The sequence below is a fragment of the Diabrotica virgifera genome, chromosome 10, assembly GCF_917563875.1.
Source record: "Diabrotica virgifera virgifera chromosome 10, PGI_DIABVI_V3a".
Lineage (NCBI taxonomy): Eukaryota > Metazoa > Arthropoda > Insecta > Coleoptera > Chrysomelidae > Diabrotica > Diabrotica virgifera.
Genome location: NC_065452.1, coordinates 71,273,854 through 71,291,883, shown reverse-complemented (window position 1 = coordinate 71,291,883; position 18,030 = coordinate 71,273,854). Strand labels below are relative to the sequence as shown.

Genomic DNA, 18,030 nt, shown 5'->3' with positions numbered 1-18,030 from the left:
GTCTATTCGCACTGGATAAGCTTATAAAATCAAAAAATCTTACAAAAAGTTCCAAGATCAAAAACTATAAATCCATCGTCAGACCTGTACTAACATATGGTTGCGAAACGTGGACCATGACCAAATCAAACGAAGAAAAGCTCAGACGTTTTGAACGAAAAATACTTAGAAAAATTTTCGGATCTCACCACGACATTAACACAAACCAGTAAAGGATCAGAACCAACTTCGAATTAAAAGAACTCTACAATGACACCGATATTGTCCAAGAAATTAAATCACAGCGACTAAGATGGGCAGGCCACGTGCACAGACTTCATAACGAGAGACTTGTAAGACTGGTATGGGAGGAGATTCCTACAGGCAAAAGACCACTCGGACGTCCCAGAATGCGATGGAGAGATAACATCCAAGCAGATCTCCGAAAAATGAACATACCATTTGACCCTAGGTTGATGGAAGACCGAACAAATTGGAAGAAAGTTGTACAGTCAGCCAGGACCCACCCAGGGTTGTAGCGCTACGTGATGATGATGAGTAATGTTGTCCACCTTGCATCTTCGTCGTATATCTGCACTTCTAGCTCTATCCCATAGTACCTTACCATCGATTTTTCCGAAGGCTTTTCATCTCTGCTATTTCTGGCATTCTTCTTGTCCTGTCTGTATCAGGTCGTGTTTCTGGCGCGTATGTCATTATGGGTCTTATGACTGTTTTGTAAATTCTGCCTTTCATTTCTTTTCCGATATTTTTATTTCTCCATATTGTGTGACGGGTAGCTTTTTAGGATGACAGACTCAGTAAAACACAGATTAAAAACAAAGTAAATATATTTAGGATATTTATATATAGTTTAAAATAAATAAAATAAAATAAATCGCAATTATATCTTGCCCCGTTGCGGAGAAGGCCCCCTTGATGGATGTCTGCAAAAGAAAAATAAAATTAATATTATCAAAAGAAAATTTACTTACACCTCACTAAAGTGTAAGGAACAAAAGTCACGCAATCAAAATATTAACGGGCATTATACGGGCATCCATATCATTCTAATCGGAAGCCGTTCACTCCACGGCTACCGTTTAATTACGAGCGGCGAATCTGTTCAATACAAAGTATCACCACTCAGGTCGCCCTGCCTGTTCAATCCACTGGCTGGCCTGGGAGCCCAGATCTGGTCGTTACAAGACTGATTCATTTCCGCTCGGTAGCCTCCTTAAGTACTGAAGGCATATCATTACAATTGTTTCATTCAAGCAACCTGCAGCTCTATTTGCTTTATTCACTAGTTCTTCCACTTCTGTTTCGAACTTTCCGTAGCTAGATAGTGTGATGCCTAGATATTTTAAACTCCATGACTTGTTATGTTATCTGACCCTCCAGCTCTAATTTACATCTTAGCATATTTGCTGTTATAACCATGCATTTGGTCTTTTTTGGGGAAATTCACATGTTAAATTTTCTGGCGGTTATATCAAATTGGTGCAGCATACTTTGTAAATCATCTTCATTTGAGAAATTAGTATTGCGTCGTCTGCATACCAGATTATTTTAAGTTGTTTTTTGCCATTTTTTAGTTCTTACTTTTTTTATTATCTCATCCAAGATCAGGTTGAACAATAGAGGAGTCAGGGAATTCCCTTGTCTTATCCATTGCTAGTTTCAATTGGGTCAGTAAGTTCTTCTTCTGCTTTTATTGTGTTGATCTGGTAGATATTTTCAACCGTTTTAATTATTCTTTCCTTACGTATAGACGAAGAGCTGGAGATCAAAAATCATCGTCATAAGTAATATGGAGTTTGTCCTGTGAAATTCGTTCATTAGATATTGATAATAATGACCCCTTGCAGGCTGACAACTCAGTGGATACAGGAAGTAGTTATAAGGGGTGAAAGGAGAAAATTAGTGCAGTCATCAAAGGTTTTCACCTCCGATTTCATTGAACCTCCATCGATTTGCATGAAAATTGGTGAGTAGTTAGAGGATACTTCAAGAAAAAAAAGTGACATGGTGCCAACTTGCGCTTTTACCCTGGGAGTGGATACCACCCCTTCTCGGGGGTGAAAATTATTTTATTAAAAATAACCCCACAAATCGATAGAGAGGCAAATTTTAAGCAAAATTTCTTTATAATTCATCATAATTTTTGAGGTTATTACTTACGTTAAACTAAAGAAAGTCTTATAGGAACTAATATAAATTTTAATTTTTGTGGAAATAGCCGTATGTTTTATTTTTCACTTTTTCCTAAAAAAATCGAAAGGGTTCTCTTATTTTCATCATAACTTGCCTAGCTTTGATGCTATCAACTTCATCTGAAGCTCAGTTGATAGATATTTTTGAGTACTTTGACAAGTGCTAAGTACAATAAGTATATTTTATAAAATGCATCGTTTTCCCGTTATTCAAACCCGAATACTTAGATTTGAGTACTAGCTGAAAAAAATATATACATTCAATCACCTATAACTCACTTTTAATTCTTTCTAAATGGTTTTTCAAGTAAAGAGTCTATTCAATTTTTTATAAGTAAGTAAGTAAGTAAGTAAGTCAATTTTTTATAATCTTCAATTTTGGTAAGAATAACTTTTTTATTAAAACTTATAGTTGTTGCATTATTTATGAAAAACCGCTTTACACCATGCATTTTTGTCACGAAAAATTCAAATCTTTGATCTTTAATAACTCAAAAAGTATTGATTTATTTTAATAATTTGGTATAACAAGTTTTGCTTAAAATATGTCCCTCTATTGATTTGTGAGGATATTTTTAATAAAATAATTTTCACCCCCGAGAAAGGGTGGTATACATCCCAGGGTAAAAGCAAAAGTTAGCACCATGTCACTTTTATTTCTTGAGGTATCCTCTATGCAAATCGATGAAGGTTCAACGAAATTGAAGGTGAAAACCTTTGGTGATTGCACTAATTTTTCCCTTTCACCGCTTATAACTACTTCCTGTGTCCACTGAGTTGTCAGCCTGCAAGGGGTCATAATTATAAATATCCAATGAATGCATTTCACAGGACAAACTCCATATTACTTATGACGATGATTTTTGACCTCCAGCTATTACCTCAGTACAATAAATCGATAACGTCCTTTAATTTTACCCTGTCAAATGCCTTCTTCAAATGCGAAACATAAATATGCCAGTTTGTTATATTCTAATGACTTCTCTAGATAGATAGATAGATTGGAAGCATTTGAAATGTGGACATATCGAAGAATGCTGAGAACTTCCTGGACAGACAGAATAACCAGTCAGTAAATACTAAGAAGAATACAGAACAGCAGGGAGATACTGGATTACAGGATAAATCAGGATACTGGATACTATAGATATGAACTCCTAAAATTTATTTTGCAGGGACAGATTCAAGGAAGACGCAGCATAGGTAAGAGAAAAATGTCCTGGCTGAGAAATCTCAGAGAATGGTTTGGATACAGCTCAACTGAACTCTTTCGGGCTGTAGTGTCAAAAGTTAGAATAGCAGTGATGATTGCCAACCTTCGTCGAGGAGATGGCACGTAAAGAAGAAGAAGAATGACTTTTCTGGAACCTGCCTCATTATAAATATATTGTCGGTGCATGATTTTCCCGAAAACCTTATTGTTCTTCTGCTAATATTATAATTTTATTCAGTTTGTTTGTTATTGCTTTGGTTGTTAATTTTAATGTTGTGTTTAGTAAATTGATTCATCTGTAATTCTCCATGTCCGATTTGTCTCCATTTTTGAAGAGGGGTATTAGGATGCTTTTTCTCCATTCTTATGGTCTTCTGTTTTGTTCTATTATTTTTTTGGATTAGTCTTAATAGTTGTTTGGTCAGATCTTGTCCTCCGTACTTTAGGAGTTCATTCGATATTCTGTGCTCTCCTGGTGATTTCTTTTTTTTTTTTAATTTCCTTTACGCTTCCTTTACCTCTGTTTCTTCAACATTTATTTCTTCATTTGTTGTCACTTCAGTTGTTAATGGTTCATTATCGTCACCTTTTAGTCGAGGCATTGAAGGATTGAAGTGTCGATTTTTTTGCAGTAAGACGGATTTTAATGCGGATTGGTGCGTTGGATTCGTGAGAATGTCAGAAAATTTTGTGAACTAATGTAATGAATAAGAAATCTCAAATTGCATTTGTGCATATGCATTTCAAAAGTGCATTTTGAAATAGGCAATTATTATGTGCAGGTACCTACATGCTTTTGTGTTTACGAATGTTTTGTATAAATGTACCTATTTACGAAAGTTTCTTCTAAAATTTAGGAATATATTAATTTTATTATAATACATTTAAGTATGTAGTAATTTTCTTCACAATTTTTACTTACCTATTTGTTTTTTATACCTAATATCGCCCGTGTCTAGCAAGTGTTTGCGTAGACTAGCGGTATGTGTATCTAGTTACGGACGTACTAGTACTTGGTTCGATTCCTCATAAGGAAAAATTTTTTGTTTATTATTAATGGTTATTGACATCTTAGACTATTATATGGACTTAAAAAATGATTAATAGGTATTTATGATATAAGTGTTAAAAGTACACGTTTAATAGCGAGTTCTGCAATTCACATGAGTGTCTTAAAAATGTACTTTTTAACACGCATATCATACAATATTTTTTCTACAAACGTAATTACAGGACAATATCTACAAAAACTTTTACTTGAACTTGACTGACATTCCATTTTTATATTTTTTGACATTACATCAAAATTGCCTATACGGTCAATACGAACTGCAGTGCCTTAAAATTTTTTTAACGCACTAGTGCCTTAAAGTAGCATTTTTAACGCTCATATGGAGTGCTAAAAAGTGCATTTTTAACACGGTTGTAGAAAAAAATAATTAAAATAATTAATCGGGATGTTGCCCAACTATTTACCGAGCTGCAAATTTATAATAATTGTCTATTTCAAAATGCACTTTTGAAATGCATTTTTCTTATGCACAAATGCAATTTCAGATTTCTTATTCATTACATTAGTACACAAAATTTCCTGACATTCTCACGAATCCAACGCACCGAACTGCATTAAAATCCGTCTTACTGCGCCAAAAATCGACAGTAAGGCCTTTTTTGTGCTTCAATGCCTCGATTATTTGGCAAATGTTTTCGTCTTAACTAGTGGGAATAAAATGGACACGGAGAGATTCTACAAATAAAAATATAAACGGAAAGAACGAACGGAGAGGTAGCCTGGTCGAAGTCTCTGTCCCGAATAGGTGTTAATGATACCAATCAGGATCCTACAGACGAACCTTCAGAAAAGTAAGGCAGCTTCTGCAGAACTTACTGATGATATTAGAAGGTTCGATGTCACCTTAATACAAGAGCTCTGGGTATACTAGACCCAAATAAAAAGTCTAGTAGGTGTTAGCGGGTAACTTATATCTAGCAGATATGGCCAAGATATATTATATACCTAATAAGAAAGGTAAAGTTTTCTATCTTAATAGCAACATTAATAATATTGAAAAATATTAAAAATATTACTAAAAGATTTTTAAATTGAAAACTTATTGGTCCATTTCCCTTGGTAGCACCTCCATGGCTTTTAAAATTTGCAAGCCAGATGGATGCTGCAGTGAAGACAAGAGGGAATTCACAACCCCCGTCTGCAGCTTGGTAAAGTTCCAACAGAAAATGGACCTCGTTACTCTATAGGAGTAATACTAATATAAAATAAAAATGTATACCATTTTTATTCAGTTGCAATGCGAAGGTAAAACAATCTTATTTTTCACTTAGAACAGGGAGCGCAGTCCAGTACTCTGAATCAACGATTTTCGACTCTTATTGGAGTCATCATCGGGGAGGCGTAGGCCTGCTGCTCTCTGCTCGAAGTGACCCAACCATGAAAGTTTATCCCCGCATTGCAACTGACGTGTATGGAGTAGGTGACTAGCGTTATGGTATACATTTTTATTTTATATTAGTATTACTCCTATAGAGTAACTAGGTCCATTTTCCGTTGGAACTTTACCAAGCTGCAGACAGGGGTTCTGAACTGCAACTTTTTAGAATACCTCTTGTATTCACTGCAGCATCCATCTGGCTTGCAAATTTTAGAAACCATGGAGGTGTTACCAGGGAAATGGACCAATAAGTTTTTAATTTAAAAATCTTTTAGTAATATTTTTAATATTTTTCAATATTATTAATGTTGCTATTAGGATTGAAAACTTTACCTTAACAGAGAGCAGCAGGCCTACGCCTCTCCGATGATGACTCCAATAAGAGTCGAAAATCGTCGATTCAGAGTGCTGGACTGCGCTCCCTGTTCAAAGTGAAAAATAAGATTGTTTTGCCTTCGCATTGCAACTGAATAAAAATGGTATACATTTTTATTATATAGGTATAATAAGCTAATTGGCTGCAGTACTACTATACCTCGTTTTTAAACTAAGAGGAGTAATTCAAATTTTCAGCGCTGTAATGCTTGTTTGTAATTGGTCCAACCACAGGCAAGTTTACTCCACAAAATTATGAAATTTTAAAACTACTGACATTTAAAATTCATAGGCTAATTAGTTATGTCGGCGATTTTTGTGTTTTCTGCGTTATTCCTTTAATTTTTAGATTTTTAGTCTGCATTTATATAAAAAAAAACTGTTGATTTTAGAACTCTTTAGCGACGTATTAGTATTATTAGTCCTATAAGTTGTCCGATACTGAATATTGGATTACCGTCGAAGGCCGACATGATCAACCAAAAAAAGAAGATGAAACTCGTGATTTTTCTAGTGTATTTTGAGTTTACTCCTCATAGTTTAAAGACAGGGTATAGTATAGAATAAACAGATTCCAGAGAAAATAAATTTAATTTAATTTAAAAATTTCGTGACGTCATAAGAAAAAATAGGGTAAAGTTTGCAAAGTTGTGCTCTTGCACCAATATTCTCCAAACTTGGTCTCCAGCGATTATCGACTGTTTTCAAAACATGAAGAACGCTTGGTAAACGATTTTCTTCAGATAATAATGTCATTATATATGCGCTAAATCAGTGATTTATGGAGGTCAACCAACTGTTCTTTCGAGAAACATTAAAAATGATGACTAATAAAAATAAAGAAGATTAGCCCTGGAACCTTAATCCATGAAATATTGCATGAAAGGTGCATGAGATTTTTGCTTTTTAATCTTTTAGATATTTTTTTAAATTGTTATTTAATATTTTTTTTTAATGTTATTTCATGCACAATCACTTTATGAAAATGTTATGGCACGTTAATGATGAATAATAAGAAACTCTAGACTTCTTTTTATTGACCAATTTTCAATGGAACTATAGTCATTAATGGACTATTGAATTGCAAACTTTTCTATTCACTGATTTAAATTAAGTTTCAATTCAAAAAGATATTTCATAATTACATTTATATTCATCCATTTAAAAAAACGGTACCCATTTGCATCTGAGTAAATTCTATTATGAAAATGTTATTTTCTACAAATTCGCTTCTCACAACATATGTACAGGTACAGTGTGTTCTCAAAATGACAATAATAAAAAGAAACACAATAATCATTGCTCACTTCATTAAAAATTTTAGACAGTTAAATTGGACAGCAGTCACAATAGACCTCTTAGGTCGAGTAAAATATACATAGTATTATAGCATTAGCAGAACAACAAGGTTTTAGGTGGGGAAGATCATGCATCGACGATATATTTATAATGAGGAAGGTTCAAGAAAAGTCATTAGAATACACCTGCATATTTATGTTTCGTGGCGTTTCGTAACGGGCAATTCCTAACGGCGACAGTTCGTAACTATACATATTGGTAACGGTATAATTCGTAACGTCAAAATTGAATTATTCTGTCTATTTTTGTTAACGTGGTTACTAACTTTTTGTGCAATTAATTGAAATAATTAGTTTATCACTTTAACGAACTAACATAAACATTTTTTACACATTTCATATTTCGTGAATATTTTTTTTAAATTATGAATTGATTGAAATTTTAACTGATATATTGATTGTTGATTGATAAATATACTTGTATATTTATCAATCAACGATTATAGTAAATAAATTATTATTTCACACTTTAGCTTTACTACTTTAAAATGATAAGTCATGATAAAAATTTTTCAAAATATTCTTTAGTTATCATATTAACAAGAACATATGCAAAAATAAACATGTGTGAAATATTTTTAAAAAGAAGTGATCTTAAAAAAATACCATTACTTTTAGATAGGAATGTATGCAAAAGTCATTTTTGTATAAGTTTAGTAATACTAAATTTGTTAAAACAAATAAAATGTTGGCGTTACGAATTGTACCGTTACGAATATGTATAGTTAAGAACTGTCGACGTTACAAAGTGTCGCCGTTACGAACTGACGCCGTTACGAATTTTCCGTTACCATTTGTCGGGTTACGAACTGTAGCATTACGAGATGTCATGAAACCGTTTCGTAGACCTTAAGAAGGCATTTGACAAGGTCAAATATTAAAGGACGTTATCCATTTATTGTACGAAAGGTACCTCTAGGCATAATTAAAACGATCGAAAATATCTACCAGAACAACACAATAAAAGTAAAAGTAGAAGTAAGAACTAACTGAACCAATTGAATCTGGCAATGGGATAAGACAGGGGATTCCCTGAGTTCTCTATTGTTCAACCTGATCATGGATGAAATAATAAAAAAGTAAGAACTAAAAAAGGATACAAAATGGGAGAAAACAACTTCAAATAATCTACTACATGCCGACGATGCAGTACTAATCTCTCAAAGTAAAGATGATTGACACCTTATGCTGCACAAATTTAATATAACCGCCAGAAAATGTAACATGTAAAGTTCCCCAAAAAAGACCAAATGTATGGTTATAACAGAAAATCTACTAAGGTGTAAATTAGAACCAGAGGGTCAAATAATAGAACAAGTCATTGAGTTTAAATATCTAGGCTTCACACCGTCTAGCTACGAAAAACTCGAAAAAGAAGTGGAAGATCAAGTGAAAAAAGCAAACAGAGCCAAAGGTTGCCTGAATGAAGCAATGTGGAGAGATAAAAATATCTGAAAAGAAGTGAAAGGCAGAATTTACGAAACAGTCATCAGACCAATAATGACATACGCGGCAGAAACACGGCCTGATACAGAGAGGACAAAAAGATTGCTAGAAACAGTATAAACGAAACCCTTCGAGAATTCGATAGTAAGACATTATAGGAATTATACTAACTAGAAGTGTGTAACATTAACACGTCAAATGCCAAGTGAACCATGAATGGGAAATAAAATTTGACACGATGTTGATATGTCATAAAAAGATGTGACGTGCTACACAATTTGGAGAACAAGTCCACGGTTGCTCAGAATCGAAAGAGATATGGGATGGTTCTTAACGGGATGTTATTAACATTCTCTTATTAACTTAGAAATAAAAAAATAGAAAAATCAAAATAAGAATGTTAAATAAAAAGAAATAAAATATTGGGCGCCACTGGTTACCTTATGGAAACCAAAAATATACAAAAAATAGAAATATTACAAGAAAAGATAGCTAACTCAAAAATTAAGCAAACTTCATGATTTAACTATGATGTTGAACCTGGTAACACAAAAAATTCGACTCCTTCTGCATAATTCCTGGATCTGACTGCATGTAAGAAAAAATGATACCAAAAGTGGTATAACAATATCGACATCCCCTTAACAGCAGCGAAAATGCCGGAGTCCACGTCCTCTGTCCGCCATGTATGCCGGGCTGAGTTGGGCTGTGCTATCAGCCGGGCGAAGAAACTTGTAACTACATTTTAAACTTCACTATACTCCAACTAAACTGGAACTTCCTGACGGCTCAAACTAGACTTGACTTCTTGGCTCTAACGTAACTGACTTTCCTCGTCCCAATTCAAGACCAGATTCCTAAAACAAACGCCCCTTCCAGAAATTAATCGATCTCCCATCAACAATTCAACGACCAATTATAGACTTAAGACACTCAATTAATCAAAATCTTGACCAATAGAAAATTGCAAATTACGCTCTAGGTTAAACCCTCTGGCGTATACCAGAAACACTCATTCTTCTTACCCAATAAGAAAATACTCATTATCCGTAAGCAGTTTCTTTCGGTGCACATCAAAAATGTTAAGTCAGCTCTATCAACGATTGTCGACTCAAAATCACTTGAAAACCTTATCGCTACTATGGAATTTATTTATGTAAACATTCGGCTCTAGTGGACAGAATTCAGTCTCAAAAAAACATTAAATTCTTTTGATAACTCGCCGAAGATAAACAAATGCTCTACTTCTGGGCAAACGGAAAATAATATATCATAGAATAATTTATGACTTTGATTCCTTTTGGCAGTTTTAAAATAACGTAAACACTTGAAATAAAAATTCATCGATTCACGAGAAACACAAGATCGATTCAATACTGTGAAACGAAAAAAAAATCAGATGATCTAATTCCACGCGATACATGGTACAATTGCTGAAACGAAATTTGTATATAGGGTGGAACAAGAATAATACTAGGGTTCCGAAAATGTTAATGATCTTCGCACCCGTTACAAGTGCAGATATACGACGGAGATGCAAGGTGGACAACATTAATAATTAAGTAAAAAACAGAAGAGCAGAATTGAACGACCACATAAGCCGAATGACAACAAATAAAGTTGTAAGGACGGCGAGAGACGGTTTCCTAATAAGATGACTGACTATCAGTGAGAAGACCACGAAAACAAATTGAATAACTTATAAACTATCTGGTGGATGTGTTTGAAATTTAGCACACTTTAATAACTCATTAACTGGCACAATTTTGAGTAGTTATATTATACGTCATTATGAAAGTTATGAACATTTATACATTTCGGCAAAAATAAAGGTTTTTGCCATTATCTGGGTTAATTATTTATGTATTTTAATTTGGAGGCTCTCAATCAAAATTAAAGAACTTTTTATTATCTACAACTTTTATTTGAATTATTTTTCTCTAAAATGTATAAGAAACGTTCTATAGCAAAAAATTTATTTTTTTTTTAACTTTTTAAGATTGTTTAAAAAACAAAGCAAAATCAGCTGTATCTCTTCACGGATTTTTCATCAGATAGGTACCCCTCATATAAGCATCTTAGAACCTTCAAATATCTGTATAAGATTTTTCGGAAAATCAATGATTTTTTCACAGATAGACGAGTCTATAATCCCATTAGATGGTGAATAAAATTGAAAGAAATACGAAGATTCATCACTCACTATGAAGAATTGCTGATTTGCAAGCTCTTGTAACAAGTAGGAGAGGAAGATCAAAGAAGAACTCATGGGAGACGATTAGGCGTGACATGTCGATAAGGGGATTTATATTGATATGCCTTAATACGGAAACTTAAGGGGAAATAATATTATATTATAATGAGATAATTTACTTTGACACCAAAAGTATTCACTTAAATCAAAACTTTCTACGTTAATTTACTCACAGTATTATACAAGGTGTCCCAAAAGTAGTGGAACGGTCGAATATTTCGCGAACTAAACATCGGATCGAAAAACTGAAAAATACGTGTTCAATCATTTTCAAAAATCTATCCAATGACACTAAACACCAACCCCCACTACACCCCCTGGAGGTGGGGTGGGGGATAACTTTAAAATCTCAAATGGAAACCCCCAGTTTTTCTTGCAGATTTTAATTCGTTACGTAAAAGTAAGCAACTTTTATTCAATACATTTTTTCGAACTGTGGATAGATGGCGCTATAATTGGGAAAAACGATTTATCCTGATACCATAGGTAAATTATAGAAACGGTCTAATATCTCACGAAATAACGAAATACACTTTCAAATGAGAAACTAAAAAACAGATTTTTAATATTTTTCGAAAACCTTTCGAATAACACCAAACGTGACCCTCCAACCCACCCTCTGGAGGTGGGGTGGGGGGTAACTTTAAAATCTTAAATAGCAACCCCACTTTTATTACAGATTCGCATCCGTCATGAAAAATTAAGCAACATTTATTTGAAACATTTTTTAGAATTGTTAATAGATGGCGCTTTAATTGAAAAAATACGATTTATTAGCGCCATCTATCAGAAATTTTAAAGAATGTTTCGAATAAATGTTGCTTAATTTTTTATGACGAATCCGAATCTGCGATAAAAAGTGGGGGTTGCTATTTAAGATTTTAAAGTTACCCCCACCCCACCTCCAGGGGGTGGGTTGGAGGGTCATGTTTGCTATTATTCGATAGGATTTCGAAAAAGATTAAAAATCTGTTTTTGGTTTCTTATTTGGAAGTGTATGACGTGAGATATTAGACTGTTTCTATAATTTTACCTACGGTATCAGGATAAATCGTTTTTCCCAATTATAGCGCCATCTATCCACAGTTCGAAAAAATGTCTTGAATAAAAGTTGCCTACTTTTACATAACGAATCCAAATTTGCAAGAAAAACTGGGGGTTTCCATTTAATATTTTAAAGTTACCCCCCACCCCACCTCCAGGGGGTGTAGAGGGGGTTGGTGTTTGGTGTCATTGGATAGATTTTTGAAAATGATTAAACACTTATTTTTCAGTTTTTCGATCCGATGTTTAGTTTGCGAAATATTCGACCGTTCCGCTACTTTTGGGACACCCTACATGACATTTTTTCATGATTCTGTTGCCTTTAGTTCTAGAGATATTTCTAATAGGCCCTTTATTTGCCTCACCCTATATACCGGGTGTCCACTAAACGGCTCAAGATAGAAATATGCGGTTTTCTCTTAAATATTTTATTTTAGTAAAAGTTTTGTCTGAATGAATTGAATTTTTTATATCTCTTTTAAATGCGAAAATAAAAATGGCGGATTTTTGAAAAAAAACGTTGTGGACTTTTTTTTTAATGGAACACCCAGTATATTTTTTTGTAAATTGAAAGAAAGGTCATTCACCTATCCAGCGATATAAAGTTTTTCAAAATCGGTTGTCAAATCACTGAGTAATTAATTTTTAAAATGAGAGGTGCAACGTGGATATCACATACCTAAATAACATAACTAAGCAAATTGATATTATGTTATGTGATTTCCACATTGCATCTCTCATTTTAAAAATTAATTGCTCAGTCGTTTGACAACCGATTTTAATAACTTTTATATCGCTGGATAGGTAAATGGCCGTTTTTTTCAAGTTTTAAGTAAATTACCATTTTTTATATCCCTTTTAAATAAAAAATGGCGGATTTAAAAAAACGTTGTTGACTTTTTTATTAAAACACCCAGTATATTTTTTTGTAACTTGAAAAAAAAACGGCCACTTACCTATCCAGCGATATAAAAATATTTAAAATCGGTTGTCAAATGACTAAGCAATTAATTTTTAAAATGAGAGATGCAATTTGGAAATCACATAACATAATAATAATATCAATTTGCTTCGTTATGGTATTTATGTATGTGATATCCACGTTGCACCTCTCATTTTAAAAATTAATTACTCAGTGATTTAACAACCGATTTTGAAAAACTTTATATCGCTGGATAGGTGAATGACATTTCTTTCAATTTACAAAAAAATATACTGGGTGTTCCAGTAAAAACAAGTCAACAACGTTTTTTTCAAAAATCCGTTATTTTTATTTTCATATTTGAAAGCGATATAAAAAATTCAATCCATTCAGACAAAACTTTTACTAAAATAAAACATTTCAGTGAAAACCGCATATTTCTATCTTGAGCCGTTTAGAAGTTATAGGCAGTTAAAATGGGGGAAAATATAAGTGGACACCCGGTAATAGGGTGAGGCAAATAAAGGTCCTATTAGAAATATCTCGAGAACTAAAGGCAACAGAATCATGAAAATTGGAATAAAGGGGTTTTGAAGGATGATCTATTAAATGAAAATATTTTCATCTCTTTGCAACTTCCGGTTATACCGGAAGTTGCTTATAACTTCGTTTTTTTTAATGGGACACCCTGTATATTTTTACATTTTTGGATTCTCTTCGATGTCTTCTTTCTTAAAATATGAGGTTTTGTAATATTATACAGGGTATTTTAAAAGATAATTACGTTTTTTTACTAATTTCGTAGCAAAATTCACACCCTGTAGAGTTGTAGTAGTTTGACATCTAAAAGTCTACAAACAAACAAGAGAACAAACAATGAACAGGTGGAACTAAGTATAAAAAATAATAAAATACTTAAAAGATAATTCATACGTCACTCCAGAAATGGCAAAGAAACTAACCATGTATAATGGTATTTGTCCGAAATATTATGGATTGCCAAAAGTACATAAACCTGATGTACCTCTAAGACCTATTATATCATGTGTACAAAGTTCCACTCAACCTTTAGCCAAATTTCTATCAGACATTCTTGATAAAGCTTTCTCACAATATAACAAATTTAGCATAAAAAATGGAACACCCTGTATTTTACTATTGTAATGAAATGATATTTTATGGTACTTTTTTATTCCTTTAGCATTCCCTATACCTAACTGCTTTAATTTGTGCTTAATTGTTAATGGCACCAACAATCTTAACTATGTAGGTATTTTGATAGCTAAACCATTATTGGTAATTTTAAGGATCAGTCTGGATTAATATGTATTTATTTCTGAAAAATTATTTGTGATTGAATTTTTTCACGGCCAACCTAAAAAAATTTTACGTATTTTTTGTTGCAATTAATGTTTAGCTTGAATCACCAATAACTCACAAAATAAAGCAATTAGGTATAGGGAATACTTATAAAATAAAAAAGTACCATAAAATATCATTTCATTACAATACTAAAATACAGGGTGTTCCATTTAAGAAAACTCAGAAAATATTCATTCCGAGTTTCGACCAACCCTGTATACTAAAATTTCAAAATTAGCTATACTAATGATTCTTAACAATAGTAGACTATATTAAAAATCACTTGAACGTAAGCAGAGTTTTTAATGTCAAACTGTTACAATTCTACAGGGTGTGAATATTGCTACGAAATTAATAAAAAAACGTAAATATCTTTTAAAATACCCTGTATAATATTACAAAACCTCATATTTTAAGAAAGAAGATATTGAGGAGAATCCAAAAATGTAAAAATATAAAGGGTGTCTCATTTAAAAAACGAAGTTATAAGCAACTTCCGGTATAACCGGAAGTTGCAAAGAGGTGAAAATATTTTCATTTAATAGATCATCTTTCAAAACCCCTACATTCCAATTTTCATGACTCTGTTGCTATATATATATATATATATATATATATATATATATATATATATATATATATATATATATATAAACATAAGATGTAGATCTTTGAAACACACTCAGTGATCAAAAGATCCAAGGCTAATGGTTTAACGACCACTCGTACGAAATCAAACAGATGAAACAGAGAATGTGGAAAAATCCCCTTACGAACAATTCACACATCCACCATTTCGGGCTGGGAAAAATTTTTCGAATAGAATCAAAGATCCAAACACCAGTTCTTAGAAATGTGTTTCGCCCTCTTCAACCTCTCTGGGCTCATCGGTAAAGATGGGAGGTTGAATATCTTTAGACTTTGTTTTTGAATATCTTTGTTTTTTGATTGGAATGTTTTTAAAGATATTCAACCTCCCATCTTTACCGATGAGCCCAGAGAGGTTGAAGAGGGCGAAACACATTTCTAAGAATTGGTGTTTGGATCTTTGAATCTATTCGAAAAAATTTTCCCAGCCCGAAATGGTGGATGTGTGAATTGTTCGTAAGGGGATTTTTCCACATTCTCTGTTTCATCTGTTTTATATATATATATATATATATATATATATATATATATATATATATATATATATATATATACAACAGGCGGAACTAAGTATAAAAAATAATAAAACACCCAAATTATAGCAAAAAACTCAGTGACTTGGGTGAAAAACGAAGAAAGTGTTATCGGTGTATATACTTAACATATTCTTAAATACATGATGAGTAGTATCCATAGTTCACAATGTATTTTTATTAAATTAAGATCGATCTATTTACATAAAACCTAACCACAAATAAATAGGAAAATAGGTACGTTGTTTAAAACAATCTAAAAGTAATTAACAATTTACGGTGGTGTCACTAAACTTGTTTGAAATAGCGGGATAATTTGAAATGTAAAAACGACAATTAGTATCTAAAATATTAAAAACAAATACTTAAGTAACATTAGATTTACAGAATGACAAAAACACAATACAATAAACAAAAATAATTAAAATTGTTATTAAAAGAGTTGATAAAATCTATAATAAAATAATACAGAGATGAGGAACGTTTCTATAAAATGATGGAGATATGGTATTTATATATTAATTTTTTGTGATTTTTAAATTAAAATAATTAAAAAATCTAACCTATATCACTCATATATCTGGCCGACAATTTTTTAGTTCCTGAAATATTTTGTTTCAACAGGAAGGTGTAGATAGAACTTAAATTATCCACATCCTTCTTGTGATTGATGGCATTTTTCGCATTATAAATGTAACACATCTCAAGAATTTTTCGCTGAAAATCTCTATTAGATGCATCTAAGATGAATGTGTCATTATAGAGGACTCTGTGGTCTTTGCTATTAACGTGAATACTAAGACTTGTAGATTGTGGTTTGAGTTTGCAATCACTTTTATGAAGGGCCAGCCTTTTGCTTAATCTTTGGCCAGTCTGACCAATATAAACTGAGTCACATTCACATGGGATGCCATATACTACGTTAGAACGTTGTAAGGTAGGAGTAGGATCTTTTAATCTGGTGTAAAACAAGTTAAGCGTTTTTTGGTTATAAGTAGATATTTTTATATTAAATTCACCAAATAAACCAATGAGTGATCTAGATAGATTTTGTGTATAAGGTAGTTTACCATATCTCGTAGGAGCATCAACTTGAGTAACATTGCGATCCGCATCATTGTTTACAATAGGATTCGAGAATAACAATTTGTTAAGCAGTTTTTCTGGATACTGGTTAGATAATATTAATGTTTTTATTAACAAATTTCGGATGACAAATGTTAGTAATTCTATTTTTCATTGCTAGAACAACATTAATTTTCTGTTTTTCGGGATGATAGGAATTGTATGGAATAAATCTCCCAGAATTAGTGTTTTTACGATACCAATCAAGACAAATCAAATTACTGTCAGTTCTAACAATTACACCTCTAAGAAAGGGACCGAGGAGTTAGACTCCTCCTCCACTGTGAATTTTAAGTGTGAATTGAATGAGTAAAATATATTAAGTGTATATTATACCTTGTCATGTGGAACGGCCATAATTAAGCCATCAACATAGAGATAAATAAATGGAATTGTGAAATTCACTTGGTCAATAACAAAGTACAATAATTTGTTCATAACAATTTCAGCCATAATGGGAGAAGTAGCCCCACCCATCGGTAAACCTATGTTTTGTTTGTAAAATTTGTTTTCAGAACAGAAAAAAGTATTGTTAAACAAGTATGTAATAATATTAACAAATTGATCCTTAGGAATAGTGCAAAAGGCTTCAATTAAAATAAAATGTTCTTCAACTATCGATGTTATGAGAATTAAAGGTATGTTTGTAAACAAAGATACTACATCGAATGAAACAATAACGTAACCCTCCGGTATCGTCATGTTATTTATCTTTTTTGCAAAACAAAAAGTATCTTTTATGCTAAATTTGTTATATTGTGAGAAAGCTTTATCAAGAATGTCTGATAGAAATTTGGCTAAAGGTTGAGTGGAACTTTGTACACATGATATAATAGGTCTTAGAGGTACATCAGGTTTATGTACTTTTGGCAATCCATAATATTTCGAACAAATACCATTATACATGGTTAGTTTCTTTGCCATTTCTGGAGTGACGTATGAATTATCTTTTAAGTATTTTATTATTTTTTATACTTAGTTCCACCTGTTCATTGTTTGTTCTCTTGTTTGTTTGTAGTTTACTCTGATGATGTCAATAATCATTGACGAAAGCTTAGACTATTAATTAAAAGGCACATCTAACGAAGCACCCGAGTTTTATTTT

General features: G+C 32.4%; 2 protein-coding genes across 2 annotated transcripts in view; one reads left to right on the top strand and one right to left on the bottom strand.

Moving 5' to 3' along the window:
• Positions 1 to 18,030, top strand: part of LOC114339964 (uncharacterized) — a 507,219-nt gene that overhangs the window by 389,141 nt on the left and 100,048 nt on the right. The gene's annotated exons all lie outside the window — the stretch shown is intronic.
• The window catches only part of LOC126893378 (NEDD8-conjugating enzyme UBE2F-like), a 167,419-nt gene continuing 150,201 nt past the window's right edge, over positions 813 to 18,030 (bottom strand). The window contains exon 4 of the mRNA XM_050663494.1: positions 813 to 926. The gene's annotated coding sequence lies outside the window, so the exon portion shown is untranslated. The remainder of the gene's footprint in view (positions 927 to 18,030) is intronic.